This window comes from Bos taurus, chromosome 2 (assembly GCF_002263795.3).
Source record: "Bos taurus isolate L1 Dominette 01449 registration number 42190680 breed Hereford chromosome 2, ARS-UCD2.0, whole genome shotgun sequence".
In the NCBI taxonomy this organism is placed as follows: domain Eukaryota; kingdom Metazoa; phylum Chordata; class Mammalia; order Artiodactyla; family Bovidae; genus Bos; species Bos taurus.
Genome location: NC_037329.1, coordinates 15,337,964 through 15,350,450, shown reverse-complemented (window position 1 = coordinate 15,350,450; position 12,487 = coordinate 15,337,964). Strand labels below are relative to the sequence as shown.

The 12,487-nt window shown below is 37.4% G+C and overlaps 1 long non-coding RNA gene across 2 annotated transcripts in view; it reads left to right on the top strand.

Annotated features, from left to right (window-relative positions):
- LOC101905778 (uncharacterized) overlaps positions 1-11,447 on the top strand; it is a 30,670-nt gene extending 19,223 nt beyond the window's left edge. Inside the window, exons 3-5 of one of the 2 annotated variants that reach the window (XR_009491505.1) lie at positions 2,455-2,695; positions 3,590-5,585; positions 8,697-11,447. This is a non-coding gene — a long non-coding RNA (uncharacterized lncRNA). Of the gene's footprint in view, positions 1-2,454; positions 2,696-3,589 lie in introns of both variants that reach the window. The other variant, XR_233518.5, reaches the window with a different exon arrangement.
- The last annotated feature ends 1,040 nt before the right edge of the window (positions 11,448-12,487 follow it).

Sequence of the window (12,487 nt, the reverse complement as noted above, 5' to 3'; positions counted from 1 at the left end):
GTCAGACAGGAGAGAATCCACTTGCAATGTGGGAGACCTGGGTTCAATCCCTAGGTTGGGAAGATACCTGTATATGGGCGTGGCAACCCACACCAGTATTCTCCCCATGAAGAAAGGAGTCTGGCAGGCTACAGTCCTTGAGGTCATAAAGAGTCCACCACGACTGAGCGACTGAGCAGTCTAATAGATGTTATTTCTTTTGAATGGAGTTTGTCATGGTACATATTCTCTGTCATGTATATCCCTTTCTTTATTTGTCTATTAACATTTTCCCCAGAAAATAGAATATTGTTCAGTGGTATCACTCTGTAGATGAACACACAGAAGATTTCCCTTTCTCTTCATATCTTGTTGCCACAGCTTCTCTTTTATTTTTATTTATTTATAAACTTATTTGTTTGGCTGTGCCTGTCTTAGTTGGGCAATCAGGATCTTTTTTTTAACTGTGGCATGTGGGATGATCTAGTTCCCTGACTAGGGATCAAACCTGGGCCCCTGCATTGGGAGCATGGAGTCCTAGCTACTGGGCCACTGGGAAGCTCCTTGTCTTTTATTTTTGGCACCCTCTCCCCTCTCATTCACACATATTTATATTTCCATATTTATATGTATTTTAAAAATATATATCCCACCTATCTATTCTTATTTATCTATCTTATTCAGGAAGGACTCATAAGATGATAAGGCTCATATTAATCATAATAAAGAGGATTCTGAAAGAAGGCTTCCAGCCACATTGTTGAATCTTTGCCTCTTTATTTTTCCATTAAAGACAATATTTAGAAAACTCACAGAATGAAATCTCTTCTAAACTGTTGCTTCCTAAAGTGAAGCTATTTTATAGTTCATTTTCTCCCCCCTCCCTTTTTTTTTTTTTTTTTGAGAAATAATTGAAATAATTACTGTATAAGTTTAAGGCATACAGCATGGCAGTTTGATTTACATATATTGTAAAATAATTACCACCATAGGTTCAGCTAACATCCATCTTCCCATATAGATAGAAAGAACTCGAAAGATATTCTTGTGATGAGAGCTCTTAGGATTTGTTTAGTCTCTTAATAACTTACAGCAGTGTTAACTACAACCATCCTGCTGTACATTCCATCCACAGTCCTTCTTTATCTGGTAGCTGGGAGTTTGTACCTTTTGACCACCTTTCTCCAATTCCTCCTTTCCCCACCCTCTGCCTCTAGAAACCACAGGGCTGAACTCTATTTCTATGAGGATTGTTTTTGTTACTGCTTTTTTAATTCTACCTAGAGGTGAGATCATACAGTATTTGTCTTTGTCTGACTTATTTCATTTAGCATAATATCCTCAAAGTCACCCATGTTGTTGCAGATTCTCCCTTTGCAATATCGTGTTTGGTGCATTATTTCTGGGCACTTAACCTCTTACTCAGTTTCAACAAGAACCTCTTTCTTTACTGAGAGTAACAAAGCCAGGAGAGAAAGCCAGTTTTCAAAAAGCTTCAGTGACCACAAGTAGGGAAATTGAAAAAATACATATTTATCCTCAGTCTATCTAAAGCATATGATATATTGCAATTTGCCTTCCTAAGTATAATATTGTCAGATTTATTCAATTTGCTTAACTTGTGACTGCATGCTACAGCCTTGCCAGAAAATTTCTGGGACATCCTAATTTTTCCTGTTCTTGCTAATGAGACAGGAGCCCCAGACAGGACACTGCTTTGACACAGCTCATGCCCTGACTCAGGGGTGATGGGCCTAACCAGAATAAGGACAGAAGTGCTTCCCAGGACCTTCATCATTAGTACTTTATAATCATAGTCTGTAGGAATTTACAGATCAGCAATCAAAAAGTCCAATCTTGAGACGTTATTTTAATAATATGAGTTAGTTATAAAGCCATAATGTTGTATAAATTAAATTATAATAACACAGTTCACTACTTTTATTTCCTAATTGAATGTAAAGTGATCCAAAATGATATATAGAAATAATTAAACTTTTAAAAGTGATAAATTAGTGAAATTAACTTGTTAATTATTGTGAGACATTGAAATATTAGTACTCTCCAATCAGATAGGAAAAATATGGGAGAAATTAAGTGATTATATCTCTTCTTATTTTTCTCCTATATCACATCTCTTCTGAATTCTCTAAGAGTTCTAAGATATATGTTTAAAATTTCTGAAATAAACTTTGATTTTTCATTCATATCAGTTAAATATGCTTTCTTTAAAGCATATTTAAAGAAAGCACAAAATATATATCTTAGGTTGCATTTGAGGTGTCATTTAAAAAACACCTTAAATTCTTAACATCCTATAAAAGGAAAAATGGACATTGTTGTATATTATTATTAGGTAGTAAATTGGTAGAGTCTCTGTGAGGAACAATTTGGCAACATACATTAAAATTTTTAAAGTGTGTAATATTTGGTCTATAAGTTCCATTTCTAGATATTTATCCTCTGTACATACAGATTCATGTGCAAAATGCTGCATGTACCATGATATGGCTTTGCTGATGGCTCAAAGAACGACAAAGAATGATGACAAAGAATCTGCCTGCAGTGAAGAAGACCCGGTTCAGTCTCTGGGTGGGGAAGATCCCCTGGAGAAGGGAATGACAACCCACTCCAAGATTCTTGCCTGGAGAATCCTATAGACAGAGGAGCCCAGAGGGCTACAGTCCATGGGTTTGCAAAATTTGGACATGACTGAGTGAGTAACACTTCTACCATGATAGGCGCTGGAGCATTTGTACAATAATGATGATTAGAAACAAGCCACGTCTTTAATAGAGAACTGGTAAAAAGGTTTTGCTACATTCATTGTGTGGGATGACAAAGAAGTATTAAAATAGTACATGAAATAAAATGAAGAAGCCATTAAAGTCATAATAATGCTTATCATTTGTTGAACAGTTCATTTGTATGAATTCGTTTAATCCTTATAATATCCCTATGATGTTTATACTGTTATTTACAGATTAAAAAAAAAAACAAACTGAAGTGTGAAAAAGTTTCCTTTAACGACCAAGATAGAATGTAGTGTGACTACTATACAAACCTAGCCAATTCTATACTGTTATACTACATAAACAATTATAAAAGTATATAGAGTGTGCACTGTTTTGTAAGAGAAATACATATTTAGAAAGGAAGGAAAGAAGGGAAAGGAGAGAATCTACAGCCTTCATTTATCTAAAGAATATGATTCTTTACAAATACTTTTTTATAATATTATATTATTTGTTAATGCACATAATAATTTGTTATATATTAGAAAATAAATATTTTTCAATGAAGGTAAAGGTTTTATACATCATACATTGCAGTGTATGTGCTGCAGTATGTAATAGACAGCTTTAGCAACATGTAGCTCTCCAATATTTGATATATGGCTATTACAAATTGAAATATGCTATAAATATGAAATATTCATCAGATTTTGAAGGTTTAGTACCAAAAATATAAAATATCTTATTAATAACTTCATTGATTATGTTATGAAGTAATATTTTAATTAAACTAGGTTAAATAAAATATATTTTTAAATAAAATTTACCTTTTAAAAACTTTATAATATAACCATTAGATAATTTTGTTACTGTAGGTCATTCACCTAGAGCCAGACATCCTGGAATGTGAAGTCAAGGGGTCCTTAGAAAGCATCACTGCAAGCAAAGCTCGTGGAGGTGATGGAATTCCAGTAGAGCTATTTCAAATCCTGAAAGATGATGCTGTGAAAGTGCTGCACTCAATATGCCAGCAAATTTGGAAAACTCAGCAGTGGCCACAGGACTGGAAAAGGGTAGTTTTCATTCTAATCCCAAAGAAAGTCAATGCCAAAGAATGCTCAAACTACCGCACAATTGCACTCATCTCACACACTAGTAAAGTAATGCTCAAAATTCTCCAAGCCAGGCTTCTGCAATACGTGAACCGTGAACTTCAGATGTTCAAGCTGGTTTTAGAAAAGGCAGAGGAACCAGAGATCAAATTGCCAACATCTGCTGGATCATGGAAAAAGCAAGAGAGTTCCAGAAAAACATCTATTTCTGCTTTATTGACTATGCCAAAGCCTTTGACTGTGTGAATCACAATAAAATGTGGACAATTCTGAAAGAGATGGGAATACCAGACGACCCAACCTGCCTTTTGAGAAACCTATATGCAGGTCAGGAAGCAATAGTTAGAACTGGACATGAAACAACAGACCGGTTCCAAATAGGAAAAGCAGCACATCAAGGCTGTATATTGTCGCCCTGCTTATTTAACTTATATGCAGAGTACATCATGAGAAACGCTGGACTGAAAGAAACACAAGCTGGAATCAAGATTGTCAGGAGAAATATCAATAACCTCAGATATGCAGATGACACCACCCTTATGGCAGAAAGTGAAGAGGAACTCAAAAGCCTCTTAATGAAAGTGAAAGAGGAGAGTGAAAAAGTTGGCTTAAAGCTCAACATTCAGAAAATGAAGATCATGGCATCCAATCCCATCACTTCATGGGAAATAGATGGGGAAACAGTGGAAACAGTGTCAGATTTTATTTTTTGGGGCTCCAAAGTCACTGTAGGTGGTGAATGCAGCCATTAAATTAAAAGATGCTTACTCCTTGGAAGAAAAGTTATGACCAACCTAGACAGCCAAAGGACTTCCCTGGTCGCTCAGAGGTTATAGCATCAGCCTGGAATGCAGGAGACCCGGGTTCGATCCCTGGGTCGGGAAGATCCCCTGGAGAAGGAAATGGCAACCCACTCCAGTACTCTTGCCTGGAGAATCCCATGGAGGGAGGAGCCTGGTAGGCTACAGTCCATGGGGTTGCAAAGAGTCAGACATGACTGAGCGACTTCACTTTCACTTTCAGACAGCATATTAAAAAGCAGAGACATTACTTTGCCAACAAAGGTCCATCTAGTCAAGGCTATGGTTTTTCCAGTGGTCATATATGGATGTGAGAGTTGGACTATAGAGAAAGCTGAGTGCCAAAGAATTGATGCTTTTGAACTGTGGTGTTGGAGAAGACTTGAGAGTCCCTTGGAAAGCAAGGAGATCCAACCAGTCCATCCTAAAGGAAACCAGTCCTGGGTGCTCATTGGAAGGACTGATGCTGAGGCTGAAACTCCAATACTTTGGCCACCTCATGCGAAGAGTTGACTCATTGGAAAAGACCCTGATGCTGGGAGGGATTTGGGGCAAGAGGAGAAGGGGACGACAGAGGATGAGATGGCTAGATGGCATCACCAACTCGATGCACATGAGTTTGAGTGAACTCCGGAAGTTGGTGATGGACAGGGAGGCCTGGTGTGCTGCGATTCATGGGGTCGCAGAGTCAAACACGACTGAGCGACTGAACTGAACTGAGTTATATTTCTATTAAATACCAGTAATCAAATACAATCAAGTTTTATTGTACTTCACTTACTTCCCCTCCAGGATTATTTCTCTAGCACAATGATAATCAACTCTTGTACATTAGAATCACCTGAGAAACTTTAAAACGCACCTGGCCCCCCCCCCCAGGGGTTCAGGATTAGCTATTCTGGGCTGGGGTGCCGGCATCCTCACCCTTTTTAAGATTTGCATTCTAATATGAAACCAAGGTAAGGAACTACTGCTTTAACCCTCTGTGCCTATAGAGTATACAAGGGACTTAATTTTTTTCAAGTAATGCTTGAAAAGTTAAAGTTTGCATTTTCTTAACTAGGTAGGGATTTTTATTTTTTTGAACATGTCAAAGTATAGGAGATTTTCAAGTAAAGAAATATTCAGAAATGTTCTTGAGTCTTGGTTAATTAAATTTGTTTAATTATTGGTAAAACAAAGAGGCCTGATCCATATCGCTGTTTGTTCTACAAACTTTCCTAAGGAAAACTAAGTGTTTTTAAAGCCCTTCATTTTTTTTAATGTTTTATGTTTTTTTAATGTTTTTTTAAATTTTTTTAATAGTTTAACTTTTATTTTATACTGAAGTATAGTTGAAATATACTGAAACATACTGAAATACAGCACAGTGATTCAGTTATACATACACATGTGTTTATCCTTTTTTATTTTCCCATTTATGTTTTTACACAATATTGAGCAGAGTTCCCTGTGCTATACAGTAGATCCTTGTTGGTTATCTATTTTAAATATAGCAGTGTGTACATGTCAATACCAGACTCCTTAACTGTCACTTCCCCCATCCTTCCCCTCTGGTAACCATAAGTTTGTGAGTCTGTTTGTTCTGTAAATAAGTTCATTAATATTAAATTTTTAGATTATACATATAAGTGATATCCTATAATATTTGTCTCTCCCTCTCTTACTTACTTCACTCAGTATGACAATCTCTAGGTCTATCTGTGTTGCTGCAAATGACATTATTTAATTCTTTTTAATGGATGAGTAATATTTTATTGTACATATGTACCACGCCTGTTTATCCATTTCCTTGTCAATAGATATTTAGGTTTCTTCCATCTCTTGCTATTCTAAATAGTGCTGCAATGAACATTGGCATATATGTGTCCTTTCAGACTATGCTTTTCTCCAGGTATATGCCCAGGAGGGCTTCCCTGGTGACTCACACAGTAAAGACTCTGCCTTCAGTGCGGGAGACCTGGATTTGATCCCTGGTTGGGAAGATCCCCTGGAGAAGGGAAAGGCTACCCACTCCAGTATTCTTGCCTGAAGAATTCCATGGACAGAGGAGTCTGGTGGGATACAGTCCATGGGGTTGCAAAGAGTCAGACACAACTGAGCAACTAACACTTTTACTTTCTTTCACTGTATGCCCAGGAATGGGACTGCAGGATCATATGATAGCTCTATTTTTAGATTTTTAAGGAACTTCCATGCTGTTGTCCAAAGTGGTTATACAAATTTACATTCCCACCGACAGTGCAGGAGGGTAAAGCACTTCAAACAGAGCAAATAAAAGTTGCAAGCCTGTTTGTATTGTGACCACGAATGTGGCCAACAGTGTTGGGTCAAAGATTGCTGCTGCTGCTGCTAAGTCGCTTCAGTCATGTCTGACTCTGTGTGACCCCATAGACGGCAGCCCACCAGGCTCCCCCGTTCCTGGGATTCTCCAGGCAAGAACACTGAGGTGGGTTGCCATTTCCTTCTCCAGGGTCAAAGATTATGTCTTTACAAATCACAGAACAGAGTTTTCTGTCCCCTAACATTCTCAGTGTCATATAAACAGACTGTGGTAAACATACTAAATAGAATTTTTGTACCCTTCTGGATAAACCCGAGTTTTATAAGTGCCACTGAAAGACGATTCTTTATCATGCATCAATGGGACCAGTATTCAGCCTCTCAGTTTTTATATCATTTTCACAGCTGATTGCCTTTTCTGCCACGGTGTTCTGCTCCATATTTTGACTCCCACTGCTTATTGGGTTGTGGTGATGAAACGCTGCTGATTGAAAAAAGAAACTGAAGGAAAATTAAATTGTGACTTTTAAAAAAATCTGTTTTCAGGGAGAGAGAAATTACTTACAAGATCTTGGATTTTTTTCCTGGCCTCTTTGGTATTAGCTACATAATTGTTTTCTGTTTGTAATATACCAGAACCTGAACCTTTATACTAGAACTAAGACTCAAAGTTTTATTAGTATTCAAGCTGTTCGAAAGTAACCTTCAGTATGATTGTGTGTGTGCACTCAACTGTGCCTGACTCTTTGCAACCCCATGGACTGTAGCCTGCCAGACTCCTCTGTCCACCGGATTGTCGAGGCAAGAATACTGGAGTGGTTTGCCATTTCCTACTCCAGGGGATCTTCCTGACCCAGGGATCGAAACTGTGTCTTTTCTTGCAGCTGGGTTCTTTCCCAGCTGAGCCACTGGAGAAGTTGTCAGTATGATTATTTTTTCCCAAATTTCTGAAATTCTTTTTCAAATTGGCTATATTGACAAGCTAGAATATAAATTCCTTGATGCCAGGCACCTATCTATCTACCTTGTTCAGTGCATCTCCCCAGAGTCCAGTAAGAATAACTATCACATGCATTTTTAAATAAAAGAAAAACGAAAAATTTGTGATGGAGTATTTCAAGGTACAATATAACCCCATTATGATACAAGAATGGAGTAAAGTTGTAATTTAACCACTGAATTTTGCACCTTCACCATTTCTGAAACCTTGTTAAATGTTGTAGAGAGAACTCCTACCAGAAGTACAAAACCCTTAACAAAATGATCCTAATGATTCTGAGAATTTTTCAGGCCTCTCTCTAATCTGTCATTAATATATTTTAAAGATGTGCTTAAAAGTTAATAAAACTAGCAGCAAATAAAAATTCATACATATATTAACTTTAAAACAATCTAAAATTAATCTCTATCAATTGTGCGATATTTAATTTTTCAAGAGCCCAAATATTCTGGAAATATGATTCTACTAGATTATCCCTAGGAAATATTGTTATGCAGACAAGTTCTGCACAATAGGATTATGTTATGCAGCATCCTGTTAAATGGCAACAAAATATAAAAGTCATAAACTCATTTGTCAGGATTCTAAATGAATTCTCTTTGAATCATGGTTGTTCTGTTAGGTTGGTGCAAAAGTAATAGCCGTTTTGCATTGTTGAACTATGCTGTTTGATATTAGAATACATTCTTAAATGTGATTATGCTCTATATCATTTTAATGTGCACTTCTCACTTTATGTTTTTTGTTAATAACTTATTCCTTGATGTTTATTTTATGTTTATTTTAGACTATAGAAATGATGGTAGCCAAAAAGTATATTCATATGATTTTTTTATTCGAGTTCAAAATGAGTTGTAAAGCAGCAGACAACTTGCAACATCAACAATGCATTTGGCCCAGGAATTGCTAACGAACATACAGTGCAGTGGTGGCTCAAGAAGTTTTGCAAAGGAGACGAGAGCCTTGAAAATGAGGAGCTCAGTGGCCAGCTATCAGAAGTTGACAACAATCAATTGAGAGCAATCATTGAAGCTAATCCTCTTACAACTATGTGAGAAGTTACGCAAGAACTCAATGTTGAACATTCTATGATCCTTTGGCATTTGAAGCAAATTGGAAAGGTGAAAAATCTTGATAAGTGAGTGCCTCATGAGCTGACTGAAAATCAAGAAGCTGGTCATTCTGACATGTCATCTTCTCTTACTGTATACAACAACAATGAACCATTTCTCCATCAGATTGTGACATGCGATGAAAAGTGGATTTTATACAACAACCAGCAATGACCAGCTCAGTGGTTGGACGGAGGAGAAGCTCCAAAGCACTTTCCAAAGCCAACGTTGCACCATAAAAGGTCATGGTCACTGGTGGTGTGCTGCCCATCTCATCCACTAGAGCTTTCTGAATCCCAGCGAAACCATTACATTTGAAAGTATGCTCAGCAAATTGATGACATGCGCCGAAAACTACAGTGTGTGCAGCCGGCACTGGTCAACAGAAAGGGCCCAATTCTTCATCATGACAACACCCAAGCACACCTCACACAGCCAGCACTTCAGTAGTTGAACAAATTGGGCTGAGAAGTTTTGCCTCATCCACCATATTTACCTGACCTCTGGCCAACTGACCACCACTACTTCAAGCATCTTGACAACTTTTTGCATGGAAAACGCTTCCGCAAACAGCAGAAGACAGAAAATGCATTCCAAGAGTTCATGGAATCCCAAAGCATGTATTTTTATGCTACAGGAATAAACTTATTTCTCATTGGCAAAAATGTGTTGATTGTAATGGTTCCTATTTTGATTAATAAAGATATCTTTGAGCCTAGTTATAATGATTTAAAATTTATGATCTGAAACCACAGAAAAGGTAATGGCACCCCACTCCAGTACTCTTGCCTGGGAAATCCCATGGACGGAGGAGCCTGGAAGGCTGCAGTCCATGGGGTCGCTGAGGGTTGGACATGACTGAGCGACTTCACTTTCACTTTTCACTTTCATGCATTGGAGAAGGAAATGGCAGCCCACTCCAGTGTTCTTGCCTGGAGAATCCCGGGGACGGGGGAGCCTGGTGGGCTGCCATCTATGGGGTCGCACAGAGTCGGACACGACTGAAGTGACTTAGCAGTAGCAATAATTACTAGCTGTATGGCTATGTGGTTACATAACTTCTCTGCATCTCAGACCCCTCCTTATTAAAATAGGAAAAGTAATGATACACAGTGTTGTAGGGATGTGGTAAGAAATGACTTAGGTAACAGCTATAAAGCAGTTCCTATATAGCCTTGATGAAAGTGAAAGAGGAGAGTGAAAAAGTTGGCTTAAAGCTCAACATTCAGAAAACAAAGATCGTGGCATCTGGTTCCATCACTTCATGGCGAATAGATGGAGGAACAGTGGAAACAGTAGCAGGCTTTATTTTTGGGGCTCCAAAATTACTGCAGATGGTAACTGCAGCCATGAAATTAAAAGATGCTTACTCCTTGGAAGAAAAATTATAACCAACATAGACAGCATATTAAAAAGCAGAGATATCACTTTGCCAACAAAGGTCCATCTCGTCAAGGCTATGGTTTTTCCAGTAGTCATGTATGGATGTGAGAGTTGGACTATAAAGAAAGCTGAGCATTGAAGAATTGATGCTTTTGAACTGTGGTGTTGGAGAAGACTCTTGAGAGTCCTTTGGATTGCAAGGAGATCCAACCAGTCCATCCTAAAGGAAATCACTCCTGAATATTCATTGAAAGGACTGATACTGAAGCTGAAATTCTAATACTTTGGCCACCTGGTGTGAAGAGCTGACTCCTTAGAAAAGACCCTGATGCTGGGAAAGGTTGAGGTGGGAGGAGAAGGGGGCGACAGAGGATGAGATGGTTCGATGGGATCACCAACTCTTAAGTAGAGATGAGTTTGAGTAAACTCTGGGAGCTGGTGATGGACAGGGAGGCCTGGCATGCTGTAGTCAGTCCATGGTATCTCAAAGAGTTGGACATGACTGAGCAACTGAACTGAACTTATATAGCCAATATTCAATTTAATATAATATTCACTATCAATATTATTGGTTACATGACCATATGAAGTTATATAACTGTTTGTGCAAGCAGAACTGTGCACTACCCTTCACAAGAGTAGAAAGTCCAGCTTTAGTCATTAATTTCTTCAGCTAAAAAATCACATTAGTACAGCAGGGCTAACTTGTTTTTTGTTCTCTGAAGTGATTGCTGCTTAATCACTGAGGGCATAGAGTTAATGGGCTGATATACAAATGCAAATCCTAATATTCTTAGTTAACAACAAAAAAGTCTGTATGAATCTAGTGTTTATATCATCATAGTAGTCAAGATTTATAAAAATTTACTCTCTTCTAGACACTCCATATGGGTAATTTCATTTAATCTTCACAATAACTCAATGATAGAAATATACTATTATTTTTCCTTTTATGGGTCAAAGATCTGAAGACTAGAGAAGTTATATAAACTTGCCCCAAGGCCTGAAGTTTACCAGTATGAAATATTAATTAGAACTGAAAGTTAATCACAGAAAATCATACATTACATTATAGTGTAACATACAGTATTTCTAAATGTATAATATATATGTTACAGGATTTAAAATAATTTACATAGTTATTTAAATATGTATTTTAAGATTTTGACTTAAATCAGTGTTCTTAAAATATTTTCACATGGGATGTGGCTAACTTAGTTAGCCCAAGGGGCGACTGTGTACCTAGGCCTCGTGTGTCTTGTGATGGTGTTCAGGCACACCTATTAAGACCCTTTGAAGTGAAACTCCTAGGATGTTAGTATGAAATAGCTTGTTTGATCACTAAAATGGATCCTCATATACTGAATTTTTGTGTTTTTATGGCGTTTTTTCATTGATGGCACCTACCTATCATTTTAAACAGTAAATATTAACTGTATTTGGGATTGTGGATTCTTTGATTTCCTTTTTTTCCTTGAACCTATCACACACAGTTCTGGGCTTTATATATAAGTCTTTTAAAGCATTATACCTGAAGAGGTTGATGGAAATATGGGTGCAATGGTGTTTGTAATGAAATGAGTCATATGCTTTCAGAATAGTAGGAAGGTCAAATTGATGAACCATCTGATACCACCTGTTACTGTTGTAAAAACACCAGCTGTAAACAAGAAATATGGACATACAGTGAAAATTGTTTTATATTTGGATTTTAGTGGGTTGAAAATGAACATAAATTCTTCCATTAGAATAAGCATGTTTAGGGACATTCACAGTGGTGGCAAGGAAGCATTCTATCTGAAACATCAATTTTGAAATGTACAAGGACTACTATGTGAAATGTTGAGCTTTTTAAAACAAAGCAGGAAGGCATTGGATAGACAGAAACATCAACGCAGGGTGGTAGATGAAACTGCAAAAGTTGCAGAAGTCTTGTTTACAGTGTGTTCAACGTCAAAGTTAGAGTTATTCGAGTTATTGATGAGACACCCATTACTGTTTGGCTGCCATACAGTGCAAATAATGCTCTCTGGAACAAAGCGAAGGAAAAAAAAATCCTGTGGAGCAACTCTGTCAAATGTAA